This window comes from Bombina bombina, chromosome 8 (genome assembly GCF_027579735.1).
Source record: "Bombina bombina isolate aBomBom1 chromosome 8, aBomBom1.pri, whole genome shotgun sequence".
Lineage (NCBI taxonomy): Eukaryota > Metazoa > Chordata > Amphibia > Anura > Bombinatoridae > Bombina > Bombina bombina.
The window spans coordinates 97,921,802-97,938,969 of NC_069506.1; positions in this window are offsets into that span (position 1 = coordinate 97,921,802).

Below are 17,168 nucleotides of genomic sequence, written 5' to 3' on the forward strand. Positions count from 1 at the left end.
TTGTAACGGGACCTCCACATATCAATAGCGGATAGAGATTTACTGAGCTCATCGTCCTGGGGCTTAGCAGCAGGTGGGTCAGTCTCTGCTGCATGGATCTGGGCACGGGTAGTCACAGATTTAACATCAGCGGGACCCATAGGAGCGTAGGCAGAAACAAGGGGGGCCAAGTCATTTCCAAGAAGAACATCAGCAGGTAAGTCCTTCTTGACCCCCACATTCACAGGTCTAGCGCCCACTCCCCAATCCAAATGTACCCTGGCAACAGGTAGGCTGAACACATCGCCCCCTGCTACCCTCACAGCCACAGTGTCTCCAGTGTACTGTTTCTCAGACACCAAGTTCTTTTGAAGCAAGGTCATGGTAGCACCAGTATCCCGTAGACCACTGACCTTCTTCCCATTCACTTTAACCAGTTGCCGGTTATTCCGGTGGGCAGCTTGCACAAGGTCTGCCTCATGTAGGATGCTCCAGCATTCTTGCGCCTCTATGTAGCGGGCCGCAGGCTGAGGATTACGTGGGATTCCGCCGGCGGGTCTTCTCCAGGACTGCGCTTGGTTTGCTGCGTTTAGGGGACACTCTGGTCTTTTGTGCCCTAGTTGCTTACATCTAAAGCACCGAATAGTTTGTGAGTAGCACCGCAAATTGAACAGGGCTCTCTGAGGGTAGTTCGTGGCCGGAGGCCGTGTGGTATAGCGGTGTGCCGGGGTTTGGTAACTGGCAGCTGCTGGGGTGACTGGGGGTCTGTACTCCACTCTAGCAGGGGGCTTAGTGGTAGCAGTGTCCAGTTTGCGGGCATCCGTATACTCATCTGCCAAGCGAGCCGCTTCCTGCAGGGTGGAGGGTTTACGGTCCCGAACCCACTCTCGAACTCCAGCGGGTAACTTGTCGAAGCAATGTTCCAACAGGAATAGCTGCAGCACCTCTTCCCCAGATATGGCTTGGCACCCCGCTATCCAGTGAGCTGCTGTGCGGTGCACCTTACATGCCCACTCAAGGTAGGAATCTCCAGCTAATTTAACAGTGTCTCTGAACCGCCTCTGGTATGCCTCCGGTGTAACCGCATACCTGGAGAGCAGAGCCTCTTTTACAGTATTATAATCCCTGACTTCCTCATCTGGAATGGCCCGAAAAGCCTCTCTGGCCCGGCCGGATAATTTTCCAGATAATATCGTGACCCAGTCCTCTGCGGGTACCTTGTGTAGTGCACATTGCCTCTCAAAATCCGCAAGGTACCCATCAATCTCTCCTTCTGTTTCCAGGAAGTTTTTAAAAGCTGCAAAATTTACTTTTCTCTTTTCCATCTTAGTCAGTATTGTAATAATCCCCCTCTTCCTGAGGTTACTGGCTTGTGTAGTTGCTCTTCTGGGCGATAAGGTTCATTCCGTCGCTGCCACCAATGTTACGGTACCAACTGTGTACCAAGGGTTAATACCAGATGAACAATGTCCTGCATAGGGAATCAGCAATTCACAACCCAGCCAGTTTCAGGTTTAAAACAGAATGTCTACTTTATTTGAAGGCAGCACACAGATTTATACACCCTGGCTTCAGGTTACAAAGGGCATTGGTTTAACAGTAAAGCAGACATATGAACAATGCATCAAACCTCTAACAATTGTCTATTGACAGGTAAAACAGATTAACATATTAAGTTAATTAACTAGGGAAGAACGTTTACTCAGACAATCTGATGTTGGGCAGTCTAGTTAACATAATCACACAAGGACACAATCAGTTTACCCAGACAGACTCCTGAGACACAATCAGATCTGAAACATACATAGAATACATCTTATTACTGAATATAGGAACAGTTCTTATTAGCTATAAAGTCTTTTATGCCCACTTGGCTTATAGAGTCACAATTGCTCCCACAAGGGGCACTCACACCCTGTACCCATCCTGTATTTATGGATACAGGGTGACATAGACATAAGACAGAGTTATGAAAGTACATGGGGTGTCCAGCATATAACATTCCATATTTCCATGCAGTCTCTGGGTATCCTTAAGCCCATGTACCTCCAGCCCAAAGAATGTTCCATAACAGGCCCTCCAATGTACAATGGCGAGATTGGTTTTGTCACAGACACAAAGAAGGGACAACAATTTCTCTACTAATGTTAGAATTCACAACCTTAGAAAAAAATTTAAAAGAAGTCCACAAAACCGCCTTATCCTAATGAAATATCAGAAAAGGAGATTCATAAGAAAGAGCAGATAACTCAGAAACTCTTCTAGCAGAAGAGATGGCCAAAAGGAACAACACTTTCCAAGAAAGTAGTTTAATGTCCAAAAAATGCATAGACTCAAACGGTAGAGTCTGAAAAGCCTTCAAAACCAAATTAAAACTCCAAGGAGGAGAAATTGATTTAATGACAGGCTTGATACGGACCAAAGCCTGTACAAAACAGTGAATATCAGGAAGTTTAGCAATCTTTCTGTAAAATAAAACAGAGCAGAGATTTGTTCCTTCAAGGAACTTGCAGAAAATTTATGAGAAGAACACCATAAAATGTAAGTCTTCCAAACTTCATAATAAATCTTTCTAGAGACAGATTTACGAGCTTGTAGCATTGTAATAATCACTGAGTCAGAGAAACCTCTATGACTTAGCACTAGGCGTTCATTTCCACACCTTCAAATTTAATGATTTGAATTCCTGATGGAAAAACAGACCTTGAGACAGTAAGTCCGGCCTTAATGAAAGTGGCCAAGTTTGGCAACTGGACATCCGAACAAGATCCGCATACCAAAAACCTGTGAGGCCATGCTGGAGCCACCAGCAACACAAACGATTGTTCCATGATGATTTTGGAGATCACTCTTGGAAGGAGAACTAGAGGCGGGAAAATATAAGCAGGTTGATAACACCAAAGGAAGTGTCAATGCATCCACTGCTTCCGCCTGAAAATCCCTGGACCTGGACAGGTAACTGGGAAGTCTCTTTGTTTAGATGAGAGGCCATCAGATCTATCTCTGGAAGACCCCACATCTGAACAATCTGAGAAAACACATCTGGATGGAGAGACCACTCCCCCGGATGTAAAGTCTGACGGCTGAGATAATCCGCCTCCCAATTGTCTACACCTGGGATAAGAACCACAGAAATTAGACAGGAGCTGGATCCCGCCCAAGCAAGTATCCGAGATACTTCTTTCATAGCTTGGGGACTGTGAGTCCTACCCTGATGATTGACATATGCCACTGTTGTGATATTGTCTGTCTGAAAACAAATTAACGGTTCTCTCTTCAACAGAGGCCAGAACTGAAGAACTCTAAAAACTGCACGGAGTTCTAAAATATTGATTGGTAATCTTGCCTCTTGAGATTTCCAAACCCCTTGTGCTGTCAGAGATCCCCAAACATCTCCCCAACCTGAAGACTTGCATCTGTTGTGATCACAGTCCGGGTTGGACGAACAAAAGAAGCCCCTTGAACTAAACACTGGTGATTTAACCACCAAGTCAGAGAGTATCAAACATTGGGATTTAAGGATATTAATTGTGATATCTTTGTATAATCCCTGCACCATTGGTTCAGCATACAAAGCTGAGGAGGTCTCATGTGAAAACGAGCAAAGGGAATCGCGTCTGATGCTGCAGTCATGAGACCTAAAACTTCCATGCACATAGCGACTGAATGGAATGACTGAGACTGAAGGTTCCGACAGGCTGCAACCAATTTAAACGTCTCTTGTCTGTTAGATACAGAGTCATGGACACTGAATCTATCTGGAAGCCAAAAAAAGGTAACCCTTGTCTGAAGAATCAAGAAACTCTTTGGTAAATTGATCCTTCAACCATGTTTGAGAAGAAACAACACAAGTTGATTCATGAGAGATTCTGCAGAACGTAAAGACTGAGCGAGTACCAAAATATCATCCAAATAAGGAAACACCGCAATACCCTGCTCTCAGATTACAGAGAGTAGAACACCTAGAAACTTTGAAAAGATTCTTTGAGCGGTTGCTAGGCCAAATGGAAGAGCAACGAATTGGTAATGCTTGTCTAGAAAGAGAATCTCAGGAACTGAAAATGATCTGAATGAATCTTAAGGTATACATCCTGCAAGTCTATTGTAGACATAAAATGTCCTTGCTGAACAAAAGGCAGAATAGTCCTTAAAGTCACCATTTGAAAGTTGGTACTCTTACATAACGATTCAAAATTTTCAGATCCAGAACTGGTCTGAATGAATTTTCCTTCTTTGGGACAATGAATAGATTTGAATAAAACCCCAGACTCTGTTCCTGAAAAAGAACTGGCATGATTACCCCTGAAACTCCAAGTCTGAAACACACTTCAGGAAAGCCTTTTTACTGGATTTGCTGGGATGCGTGAGAGAAAAAAAATCTTCTCACAGGAGTTCTTACTCAGAATCCTATTCGATACCCCTGAGAGACAATACTCTGAAACCATTGATTTTGGACAGAATTTATCCAAACATCCCTGAAAAAAAACGTAATCTGCCCCTTACCAGCTGAGCTGGAATGAGGGCCACACCTTCATGTGGACTTAGGGGCTGGCTTTGGTTTCTTAAATGGCTTGGATTTATTCCAATTTGATGAACATTTCCAATTGGAAATAGATTCCTTGGGGAAGGATTAGGTTTTTGTTCCTTATTTGACAAAAAGAACAAAAATGGTTAGAAGCTTTAGATTTACCCTTAGGTCTCTTATTACCTTGGAAAGAAGAGATAGCAATCTAGACTTAGAAGTCATATTAGCATTCCAAGATTTAAGCCACAAAGCTCTTCTAGCTAAAAATAGCTAAAGACATAGATCTAACATCAATCTTGATGATATCAAAAAATGGCAACAGAAATGATTAGCATGTTGCAGTAAGCGAACAATGCTAGATAAATCAGAACCCAATTCTTGTTGCGCTAAATTCTCCAACAAAAATGTTGATGCAGCTGCAACATCAGCAAAAGAAATTGCAGGCCTGAGAAGATGACCTGAATATAAATATGCTTTCCTTAGATAAGATTCCAGTTTCCTATCTATCCATCCATAGGAATAGAGGTATGTACAGCAAGAGTAGAAATAGCCCCATCAACTTTAGGGATCGTTTCCCAAAACTCAATAAATATTGCTGGTAAAGGATACAATTTTTTAAACCTTGAAGAAGGAATAAAAGAAGTTCCCGGCTTATTCCATTCCTTAGAAATCACATCAGAAATAGCATCAGGAACAGGAAAAAAACCTCTGGAGTAACCACAGGAGGTTTAAAACAAAACAAAACAGAATTTACTAGTTCTAATATCAAGAGGACTAGTTTCCTTAATATCCAAAGTAATTAACACTTCTTTAAACAAAGAATGAAAATACTTCATTTTAAATAAATAAGTAGATTTGTTAGTGTCAATATCTGAGGAAGGATCTTCTGAATCAGATAGATCCTCATCAGAGGAGGATAATTCAATATGTTGTCGGTCATTTGAAATTTCATCAACCTTATGAGAAGTTTTAAAAGACCTTTTATATTAATTAGAAGGCGGAATAGCAGACAAAGCCTTCTGAATAGAATCAGTAACATGTACATTAAAAGTTGAAGGAACAGCAACAGGCAAAGTACTATTACTGATGGACACATTATCTGCATGTAAAAGTTTATCATGATAACTATTTACAAATGACAATCTGAAAAATGCACTTTGCTTTGGTAGAACCGATATCAGGCAGCAACGTTCCAACAGATACTTCTGAGGCAGGATCAGATTGTGACATTTTGCAAAATGTAAAATAAAAAACAACATATAAAGCAAAATTATCAATTTCCTTATATGACAGTTTCAGGAATGGGAAAAAATGCAAATAGCATAGCCCTCTGACATAGAAAAAGGCAAGAGGCAAATAGCAATGGGGTGATAAAAAAATGAAAAAATTTAGCGCCAAGTATTATGCACAACATAACTGAAATTTTTTTGGCGCTAACAACATCCGGAAATGACACACTCGCATCACTAACGACGCAACCTTGTGTAAGGAACTCGGCGTCAACTACGACGCCGGAAATGACGAACTTGCGTCAACGGATGTACTTTCGTGCCAAAAAATTCTTGCGCCAAGAATGACGCAATAAAGTCTAGCATTTGGCGCACCCGTGGGCCTAATTCTGCCTGCAATTTGCAAAGAAAAATGTAGTCAATTTGAAAAAAAAGACTAAACCCCAGGTAAGAAAAATATTTCTTAATATGTATATTTTCCTCAAATATGACTGACAGTCTGCAAAAAAGGAAATACATGAACCTGACTCATGGCAAATATAAGTACAATACATATATTTAGAACTTTATATAAATGCATAAAGTGCCAAACCATAGCTGAGGTGTCTTGAGTAATAAAAACATACTTACCGAAAGACACCCATCCACATATAGCAGATAGCCAAACCAGTACTAAAACAGTTATCAGTAGAGGTAATGGAATATGAGAGTATATCGTCAATCTGAAAAGGGAGGTAGGAGATGAATCTCTAAGACCGATAACAGAGAACCCATGAAATAGATCTCCTGTGAGGAAAACCATTGCATTCAATAGGTGATACTCTCTTCACATCCCTCTGACATTCACTGTACTCTGAGAGGAACCGGGCTTCAAAATGCTGAGAAGCGCATATCAAAGTAGAAATCTTAGCACAAACTTACTTCACCACCTCCATAGGAGGCAAAGTTTGTAAAACTGAACTGTGGGTGTGGTGAGGGGTGTATTTTGAGGTTTGGGAAACTTTGCCCCTCCTGGTAGGATTGTATATCCCATACGTCACTAGCTCATGGACTCTTGCCAATTACATGAAAGAAAAGTTCACTATACCAGGTTATTCAGATGTTGAATAAGTCGGGGGAAAAAGAGGTTTTTCATATGATATCCACAAGCGGTCTCCTATATCTCAAGATATCTTCCTGTATGAATACTATCTGTTTGTTTGAGGTCCAAGATTGGCCTCATGAGTATCCTGGAAGGTTTACATATTGTTAGGCATGTCACATATGTAATATATCGTTGTTGTGTATTCTAATGTTTATTGGATATTGTAACTTGAATCACTATTGCAAATTTTCTGCATGCCTTAAATTTAAACCTCAAAAAAAAATCATTTTGAATGAGTAATACACTCTGTGGGATAATTTGTATATTCTATCCATTGTATATTTATTCCTTGCTGAACTAAATTAAATAGAGGGTTTATTTCACTCTATTAACAAGAATACATTTATTTGGTATAATGGGAGTCCCTGCTCTAAAGGAATTACATGGATGTAAGTGCAGACCCTGTTCCAAGGAGCTTACAATCTAGTGTTTCAGTGCTTTGCTCAAAGAGCTTACAATCTTGTGTTTAAGGAGAACTTACAGCATAGAGAAATAAAATGAAATCCTAATGTAAGACTGTACTCAGCAGAACATGACATAACACTAGTCCCTCTGAAATCTTCAATCTTCCTGCCATAGAGTATTCCAGTCTTCGTTATACTGCCAGATATAAATCAGTCTATGCACATCTTGTAAGGAATTTTCAGCCAATGAAAGAAGATAGGCACATGACACACTGTACCTTATAATGCAGTATTTTTTTCAGTTTCTAATCTGAGGTATAAAATACAGGACCATCCCATAACCTATTAAATCTTGTGCTTTACTAGGACTCTCTGCTTCAAACATCCAACAGTAGAACTTCTCCCACGGTGATTGTAGACATTCAAGTTTAGTGTCAAATAAATGGTAGTCCTTGTTCCAGGGTGCTGCAGTTCTCAGATGAAAATATAAACCAGCTGCAAGGTGCTTATAACCAGTAATATTATTGGTGTCCCTACACCAAGTCATTGAATTGCGGATATAAGTGCAAAGATATTAATCTCCATATTAAGGAAAAGGAACTTTACCTGATCAGAAGTCTAGAAATTTAGGGCAGCTGGCATCTTTGGAGGTGATAGAGCAATACGTGGAGACTGGAGAATATCACCCTCCTAGTCACTAATGCCCAACTGATTTGTTATTAGCAAACATGTCTCAGACAAGCAATGTGAATGCACATGGAAGATGGATCTTTCTGAAACTATATGGTAATATATTCACAATGCTATTTAATTCCCATGAACAACAGGTAGTTATTATTTACTTACATTTTTTTCATGTTTGCTAAGAGCAAATCAGTTGGGCATTAGTGACAGTTCTAGGAGGGTGATATGCTCTAAATTTGCAATCCCTGGAGCTTTTTATGATTAGTCAGAAAGAAAAGATATACTAAAGTTGTGATTGTGAATAAAGAATAGTGGCTTGTTTTCATGACTGCTGCTAGCGATATAATTATATTGCAGTTTATCTAAATCTGCCTGTAGTTATTATTAATAAGTTATATTAATAAAAAGATTACAGGCAGATTAAGATAAACTACAATGTAATTATCACATTTCGTTATTATATAATTATGTATGTGTCCGTATTTCTTGAAACAAGTTAGTTTAACCTCCAGTTTGCTAGTACAACTAAATTACTGTGTCGCAAAATGATGTAAGTCTAAAAAGTGTGTCACCATCATGAAAAGTTTGGATTACTTACAGTTTAGTGAAATAAAAATCCTTAAAGAACATCTGCCATTAGCGGGTATACTGCTGGCCAGATGCGCATCAGTCTGTTCTGATTTTATTTCAGATCGCCAGGTGTCTTTTCTTCATCCAGGTAAAGCAGAAGAACAGCTGCTTCAGATGCAGCACCTTACAGCACAGGGTTTAATGAGAATCCCAGCACCAGTGAATTTGCAGCGTATAAATTGCAGACCCATGCCGTGGGGTTTATATTCGTAGAAGTCCTTGCTTTAAAGAATTTGCAGACTAATGATGCAGTCATTCTACCATCCTTAAAGCTGGTTTAAAGCCATTACTGCCAGCTGCACTTATAAAGATATGTAGATGAAGCACAGAAAGGCATTAGTGTGTTCTACAGTTTTTGCTATAATATTTATAATGCTATAATATGTTTAAAACAGTTATTTTAAAAATTAAAATATTTATTAAATGATATGTATTTTTAAATAAAGGTGTGAAGATAATATTCATCATTATTATGTACAGTTTGTATGCTATGTTTTTGTCTCCGAGTACTGGTGCCCATAGGAACCTAGTTTAAGCTATTACTCCAGTCATTTATCTGTATTATTTTACAATGTATATAAATGTGACTTAGTATTATTCAGTTACTGAGTTGGGGTGATCATGGTAACACTACCTGTAGTAATTGGTGTTCATACCTGCAGCTCCCACCGGATGCCATTTGCATTGTGTTGGAGGTAGTCACTTTTCTTCATACCAGCTCATATACAGCGCTGTGGTTGTAAAGCACTAGCTGTACTGTAATGTACTGGCTGTGAAATAAAGATATTAGATAACTAATATTTACATGTCAGTGATTACTGACACTCAGCAGAATCAGTCTAGCAACTCTAGTAATGTGAGCAGCAGTTATGAAGGTGGTTGCTTTGTGTTTTCAGTTGGTTTTGTGACATAGAAAAAAATAAAGAAGAGCACCTGTGATCTAGTGCAATTAACACAGGCTGACAGTTGCAAGTGTTGGCTCCCAGGATGCAGGGCAAGACACAAGTCTCAGAGAAGATGTGATTATAACTCTTCAATATATAAAAGAGAAAAGGCTTCTCATGGTGCAAAAAAACAACAACAAAAAACAAGAGAAATCTCAGACTGTGATCACAAATGAGTACTCACATATAAGTTTGCACTATGAAGTTGTGTTCTCAGTCAGAGATTTCTCTTGTTTTTGTTTTATCTGCACCACGAGAAGCCTTTTCATGATTCAAATAGAGAATGCAATTTTAAATAACTTTCTAATTGACTTCTATTATGAATTTTGCTTTAATTTCTTGGTATCTTTTGTTAAAAAGCAGGGACGTATACTTAGGAATTGGTCCATTTCTGTAGTAGAGTTTTGCAAAAATGTTATCCAAATGTTATCCATTTGCAAAAACACTATATGGAAGCACTATTTCCTGCCATGTAGTTCTCCAGATGCCTACCTATGTATCTCTTCAACACAGAATATAATTTTTTTAATTTTGTGGGTTTCATATCCCTTTTAAATCTGTGCTTACAAGTTCTGTACAGTATTTCTAAAAATAAATCTTTCTTCTTAGTGAAAGGTTTGTTAAGAGAATACTATATTCAGACTCTATTGAGTTAAACACTTGAACTTCCATGATCTGCAGCTGAGTTTCATTCATAATATAATATTACTCCCTTAAAGAGTCCACAAGTGTCACCAGCACTCTCAACTCCACAGAAGAGACAGCGCCAGCATTAGACCACTTAGGCAGAAGGCACACAGTAGCGTTAGAAAAATGTGTGTTTTATAGTAAGTGTAACATTTAGAAAATTGCTTGAATGTGAGAGGAATTAAGGTCTGCTAAGTTACTGCTACTTATAACTGCTGTAAAAATGCAGCATCTTGAGGGAACATTGGGTACTGGGAATATTAATATTTGGACAAATGCTATAGCTTACTGTATGCAGTGACTTTTGTTTATTGTGTGTGTGTGTATATATATATATATACATACTAGGCGATAAGCCTGCCCAGAGTCTATTTAAAAAAAAAAAATACAACCCCTAAAGCTAAAATTACAAAAAAATTAAAATTAAAGAAAAAAATAAACAAAGCTATCCAAAGTAAAAAATGTAAACCTAAACTAATACCCCTATAAAAATAAAAAATCCCCCCCAAAATAAAAACACCCCCTAATCTAATACTAAACTACCAATAGCCCTTAAAAGGGCTTTTGTAGGGCATTGCCCTAAGTTAAACAACTCTTTTACATTTAAACATTACTAGGACATACTTGAAAACGAGAGAAATCTCAATGTATCCTTCCTGGTAAAATATTTTATAAATAAATAAAATAATATTTTTATAAATAAATAAATATATCCCCCCTAACAGTAAAATCCCCCACAATAAAAAAAACTAACACTAAAAAAACCTAAACTACCCATTGCCCCTAAAGGGGCATTTGTATGGGCATTGCCCTTAAAAGGGCATTCAGCTCTTTTACTGCCCTTAAAAGGGCAATCAGCTGTTTTTCAGACCATTAAATCACTAATCATAAAAATAAAAAAAAATCCTTACACTAAGCCCCAAATAGGTACTCACCGTTCCTGAAGTTCCGGCGGAGAAGGTCTTCTTCCAGGCGGCATCATCTTCTATCTTCATCCGGTGCGGAGCTGTGGATCCTCAATGGCGGTCCTCACCAGCAGTGCGGAGGTGTGGAGCTGTCTTCCCCGATGCGTTGATTCTCAGTGGCGGTCCTCAACAGCAGCGGTGGCAGCAGTCCTCAGCGGCATGGAGGTTTCTCTTCATCCGATGTCTGTTATACACTAAAGATTGAATCCAATGTACCGCAATCAATTTGGGGTACCTTGCTTTCCTATTAGCTGAAATTTTGAAATCAGCCAATAGGATTAGAGCTACTGAAATCCTATTGGCTGTTCAAATTAGCCAATAAGATTTCAGTAGCTCTCATCCTATTGGCTGATTTCAAAATTTCAGCCAATAGGAATGCAAGGTACCCCAATAAATATGGGGTACCTTGCATTCAATCTTCAGTGTGCAATGGACGATCGCATTAAGAGGAGCCTCCATGCCGCTGAGGACCGCCATCGTAGACCGCCGCCGTTGAGGATGCACGCATCGGGGAAGCCAGCTCGGCACCTCTGCTCCGTGCTGCCAGTGCTCCAGATGAAGATAGAAGATGATGGAGCCGCCTGTAAGAAGATCTTCTCCACCGGACTTCAGAAACGGTGAGTACCTATTTGGGACTTATTGTTAGGATTTTTTTATTTTTTTTTTATTTTGAAGATTTGGGATTTAATAGGCTGGAAAAAGAGCTGATTGCCCTTTTAAGGGCAGTAAAAGAGCTTAAGGGCTGTTGGAAGTTTAGTTTATGGGGTGTTTTTATTTTGGGGGGCTTTTTTATTTTCATAGGGATTAGGTTTAATTTTTTAATTTTTGATAATTTTGTTTATTTTTTTCTGTAATTTTAGAGTTTTTTTTTTTTTTGTAATTTTAGATTCTTTTTTTTGTAATTTAATGTTAGGTTGCTGATTGGATCAGTGGCCGTTTCTGCTCTGGGCCGCGGTACTTCTACTGTGCTTTTACTTTGCAGGGGTTAAAAACAAAGAAGCGCAGGGTCAATTGTCTTTAAAATACATGATGTAACAAATTAATAATTATTAGAGTCTTCTTCGTTCAGGTAAATTTGCAATACCAGAATTATAAGTAAATTGACTTTATAACAAATAGTAGTGGGGAGGTGCTTGATACCAAAATTATAAAATTCATCAAAACAAAGGAGAAGCAAAGAAGCATTGTGCTTAAAGGGACATTAGACACTAAATAAATTGGAACCTAGGTTGCACTTTGAAGGATAGTTGTTGCACATTTGCAAACACATTAGCACTGGAATGCAAGTAAAGGCAAAATATCAACATGGTGGCAACCATAACTAGAGGGATGGGGGGAATGTCCTCAATACTGTGCTAATAAAATGTACTTAGTGTTTAACCCCTTTCGCCAATCGGGCGTAGAACTACATAATGTGGCACAAATCCTAGTGTACCGCATAACGTAGATCTATATTCGACATGTTGAAAGTCCAAGAAATCTCGGTCACCAAGTGACAACCGATACTTGCTGTTTGTGGGATTCAGGCATCTTCTAGATTGTTACAGACAGTGACACTGTAACTATCATCCTTTTGTGCCAGCGGGACAGAAGAGTGGGACCCTACAATATGGAAAGTAAGTTTTAAAGGGAGAAGGAGGGAAGAACTACAGAAAAGGGGGAAATCAGAGGGGGAGCCTACGTAACCATAGCAGGGAGGGTGGACCCTACACTAAATAAATAAATAAAAGAATTATAAACTTGGTACTGGCAGACAGCTGCCAGTATTTAAGATGGCTACTATTAGTGGGGGAGAGATAGAGAGCTGTTTTTGAGGGATGTACCAAATATATACAGTCATGCCAAAAATATTGGCACCCCTGCATTTCTGTCAGATAATGCACCACTTCGCCCAGAAAATTGTTTCAATTACAAATGTTGTAGTATTCTCATGTTTATTTATTTTGTTTGTATTGGTATGACACAAAAAAAGTAGAGAAAAAAAAGCCAAATCTGACACATTCCACGCAAAACTCCAAAAATGTTCTGGGCGAAGTGGTGCATTAAATGACAGAAATGCAGGGGTGCCAATATTTTTGGCCTTGACTGTATATACACACACACATATATATATATCTATACATATATATATATATATATATATATATGAACATAAAAGAAACACGCTCATGAGTGCCTTAGTAAGTAACGTCCAACAGTTTATTTAATCAGAGCCAAAAAAGTAAAGGTGTGCTCCCTCTTATCTTATCTTATATATATACAGGGAGTGCAGAATTATTAGGCAAGTTGTATTTTTGAGGATTAATTTTATTATTGAACAACAACCATGTTCTCAATGAATCCAAAAAACTCATTAATATCAAAGCTGAATAGTTTTGGAAGTAGTTTTTAGTTTGTTTTTAGTTATAGCTATTTTAGGGGGATATCTGTGTGTGCAGGTGACTATTACTGTGCATAATTATTAAGCAACTTAACAAAAAACAAATATATACCCATTTAAATTATTTATTTTTACCAGTGAAACCAATATAACATCTCAACATTCACAAATATACATTTCTGACATTCAAAAACAAAACAAAAACAAATCAGTGACCAATATAGCCACCTTTCTTTGCAAGGACACTCAAAAGCCTGCCATCCATGGATTCTGTCAGTGTTTTGATCTGTTCACCATCAACATTGCGTGCAGCAGCAACCACAGCCTCCCAGACACTGTTCAGAGAGGTGTACTGTTTTCCCTCCTTGTAAATCTCACATTTGACGATGGACCACAGGTTCTCAATGGGGTTCAGATCAGGTGAACAAGGAGGCCATGTCATTAGATTTTCTTCTTTTATACCCTTTCTTGCCAGCCACGCTGTGGAGTACTTGGACGCGTGTGATGGAGCATTGTCCTGCATGAAAATCATGTTTTTCTTGAAGGATGCAGACTTCTTCCTGTACCACTGCTTGAAGAAGGTGTCTTCCAGAAACTGGCAGTAGGACTGGGAGCTGAGCTTGACTCCATCCTCAACCCGAAAAGGCCCCACAAGGTCATCTTTGATGATACCAGCCTAAACCAGTACTCCACCTCCACCTTGCTGGCGTCTGAGTCGGACTGGAGATCTCTGCCCTTTACCAATCCAGCCACGGGCCCATCCATCTGGCCCATCAAGACTCACTCTCATTTCATCAGTCCATAAAACCTTAGAAAAATCAGTCTTGAGATATTTCTTGGCCCAGTCTTGACATTTCAGCTTGTGTGTCTTGTTCCGTGGTGGTCGTCTTTCAGCCTTTCTTACCTTGGCCATGTCTCTGAGTATTGCACACCTTGTGCTTTTGGGCACTCCAGTGATGTTGCAGCTCTGAAATATGGCCAAACTGGTGGCAAGTGGCATCTTGGCAGCTGCACGCTTGACTTTTCTCAGTTCATGGGCAGTTATTTTGCGCCTTGGTTTTTCCACACGCTTCTTGCGACCCTCTTGACTATTTTGAATGAAACGCTTGATTGTTCGATGATCACGCTTCAGAAGCTTTGCAATTTTAAGAGTGCTGCATCCCTCTGCAAGATATCTCACTATTTTTGACTTTTCTGAGCCTGTCAAGTCCTTCTTTTGACCCATTTTGCCAAAGGAAAGGAAGTTGCCTAATAATTATGCACACCTGATATAGGGTGTTGATGTCATTAGACCACACCCCTTCTCATTACAGAGATGCACATCACCTAATATGCTTAATTGGTAGTAGGCTTTCGAGCCTATACAGCTTGGAGTAAGACAACATGCATAAAGAGGATGATGTGGTAAAAATACTCATTTGCCTAATAATTCTGCACTCCCTGTATATATATATATATATATATATATATATATATATATATATATATATATACACACTCACCGACCACTTTATTAGGTACACCTGTTCAATTGCTTGGTAACACAAATTGCTAATAGGCCAATCACATGACAGCAACTCAATGCATTTAGGCATCTTCTTATCCCCCCCTCTTCGAGACATCCGACACCTGACATTTCTCTGATGGTTGGAGACTCTATTCTCAACACCTCACCCCAGGTCCGCTTCCTTGGGGTCACACTAGACTCAGAACTCATTTTCAACCCACATATACAAACGCTTACCAAATCCTTCCGTTCACACCTACGCAACATTTCCAGAATTGCCTCCCAAAATGGCCTCCCAAAACAACGCCTCTCCTCCCTCCAATCTATTATGAATGCTTCTGCTAGACTCATCCACCTAAGTCGACGATCTACATCAGCTGCTCCGCTCTGCCAGTCTCTACACTGACTCCCCATACACTCCAGAATACAATTTAAAGTATTAGCCCTATCCTACAAAGCACTCAACAGCCTAACTCCCAACTATATTTCCTCTCTCATTGTGAAATATTCCCCATCCCGTCCTCTTCGATCAACCTCTGACCTACGTCTCTACACTCCTGTTATCTCTACGTCCCACTCCCGCCTCCAAGACTTCGCACGTGCTGCTCCTGTCCTCTGGAACTCTCTACCCCGCTCCATTAGACTGTCTCCAACCTTGTATAGCTTCAGACGATCCTTGAAAACCCACCTATTCAGAGAGGCTTACCATCTCTCCTCCATCCCGCATCCGAACCAAACTAATACATGTACATGAACTGCCTGACTCACTGCTGCAAATACAACCGATGTAACAAGCCACCCCAACCTTATGTCTCTGCACCCTAAACCTATAGACCTATAGACTGTGAGCTCTCCGGAGCAGGGCCCTCTTCCTCCTGTGCTAGATTTGTTTAGTTTTGTTATGTTTTGTATTTTATCAAAAATCTTTGTCATTGTATACCCCTATCATTGTACCCAGCTCTACGGAATTTGGCGGCGCTATACAAATAAATGATAATAATAATCTAGACATGGTAAAGACGTCTTGCTAAAGTTCAGAACGAGCCTCAGAATGGGGAAGGAAGGGGATTTAAATGACTTTGAATGTGGCATGGTTGTTGGTGATAGACAGACTGGTCTGAGTATTTAAAAAATTGCTGATCTACTGGGATTTTCACGCACAACCATCTCTAGGGTTTACAGAGAATAGTACGAAAAAGAGAAAATATTCAGTGAGCGGCAGTCTTCTGCTGCTGTAGCCCATCTGCTTCAAGGTTTGACGTGTTGTGCGGTACAAGATGATAGAAAGGCAAATTGAGCATTGTTTAAATGCCACGGCCTACCTGAGTATTGTTGCTGACCATGTCCATCCCTTTATGACTACAGTGAACCGATCTTCTGATGGCTACTTCCAGCAGAATAATGCACCATATCACAAAGCTCAAATTATCTCAAACTGGTTTCTTGAACATGACAATGAGTTCACTGTACTCCAATGACCTCCACAATCACCAGATGTTAATCCAAAAGTTTAGTTTATGGGGTGTTTTTATTTTAGGGGGGACTTTTTTATTTTCATAGCGATTAGGTTTAATTTTTTTTTATTTTTGATCATTTTGTTTATTTTATTCTGTAAATTTTGAGTTTTTTATTTTTTGTATTTTAAGATTATTTTTTTGTAATTTAATGTTATCTAGTATTTCTTCCTGGATGGCCTCTCACAACCTAAAGATTAACATGTCCAAGACTGAGCTCCTTCTTATGCCCCCCTCAAGCTCTACTCCGACTTCTGACTTCTCTATCCCTGTTGACGGCATTACCATTTCTCCATCTCCCCAAGTCCACTGCCTCGGAGTTACACTTGACTCAAATCTATCCTTCATCCCCCATATCAAATCAATTTCTACATCCTGCCGCAACCATCTACTCAATATTTCCAAGATTCGCCCTTTTCTGAGCGCTGACACCACAAAGCAAATAATCCACTCCCTTGTTATTTCCTGACTTGACTACTGCAATAACCTACTCGCTGGCCTTCCTCTTTCCTGCCTCTCCCCCATTAAATCCATCCTAAATGCCTCTACCATGCTGATCCACCTTTCCCGTCGCTC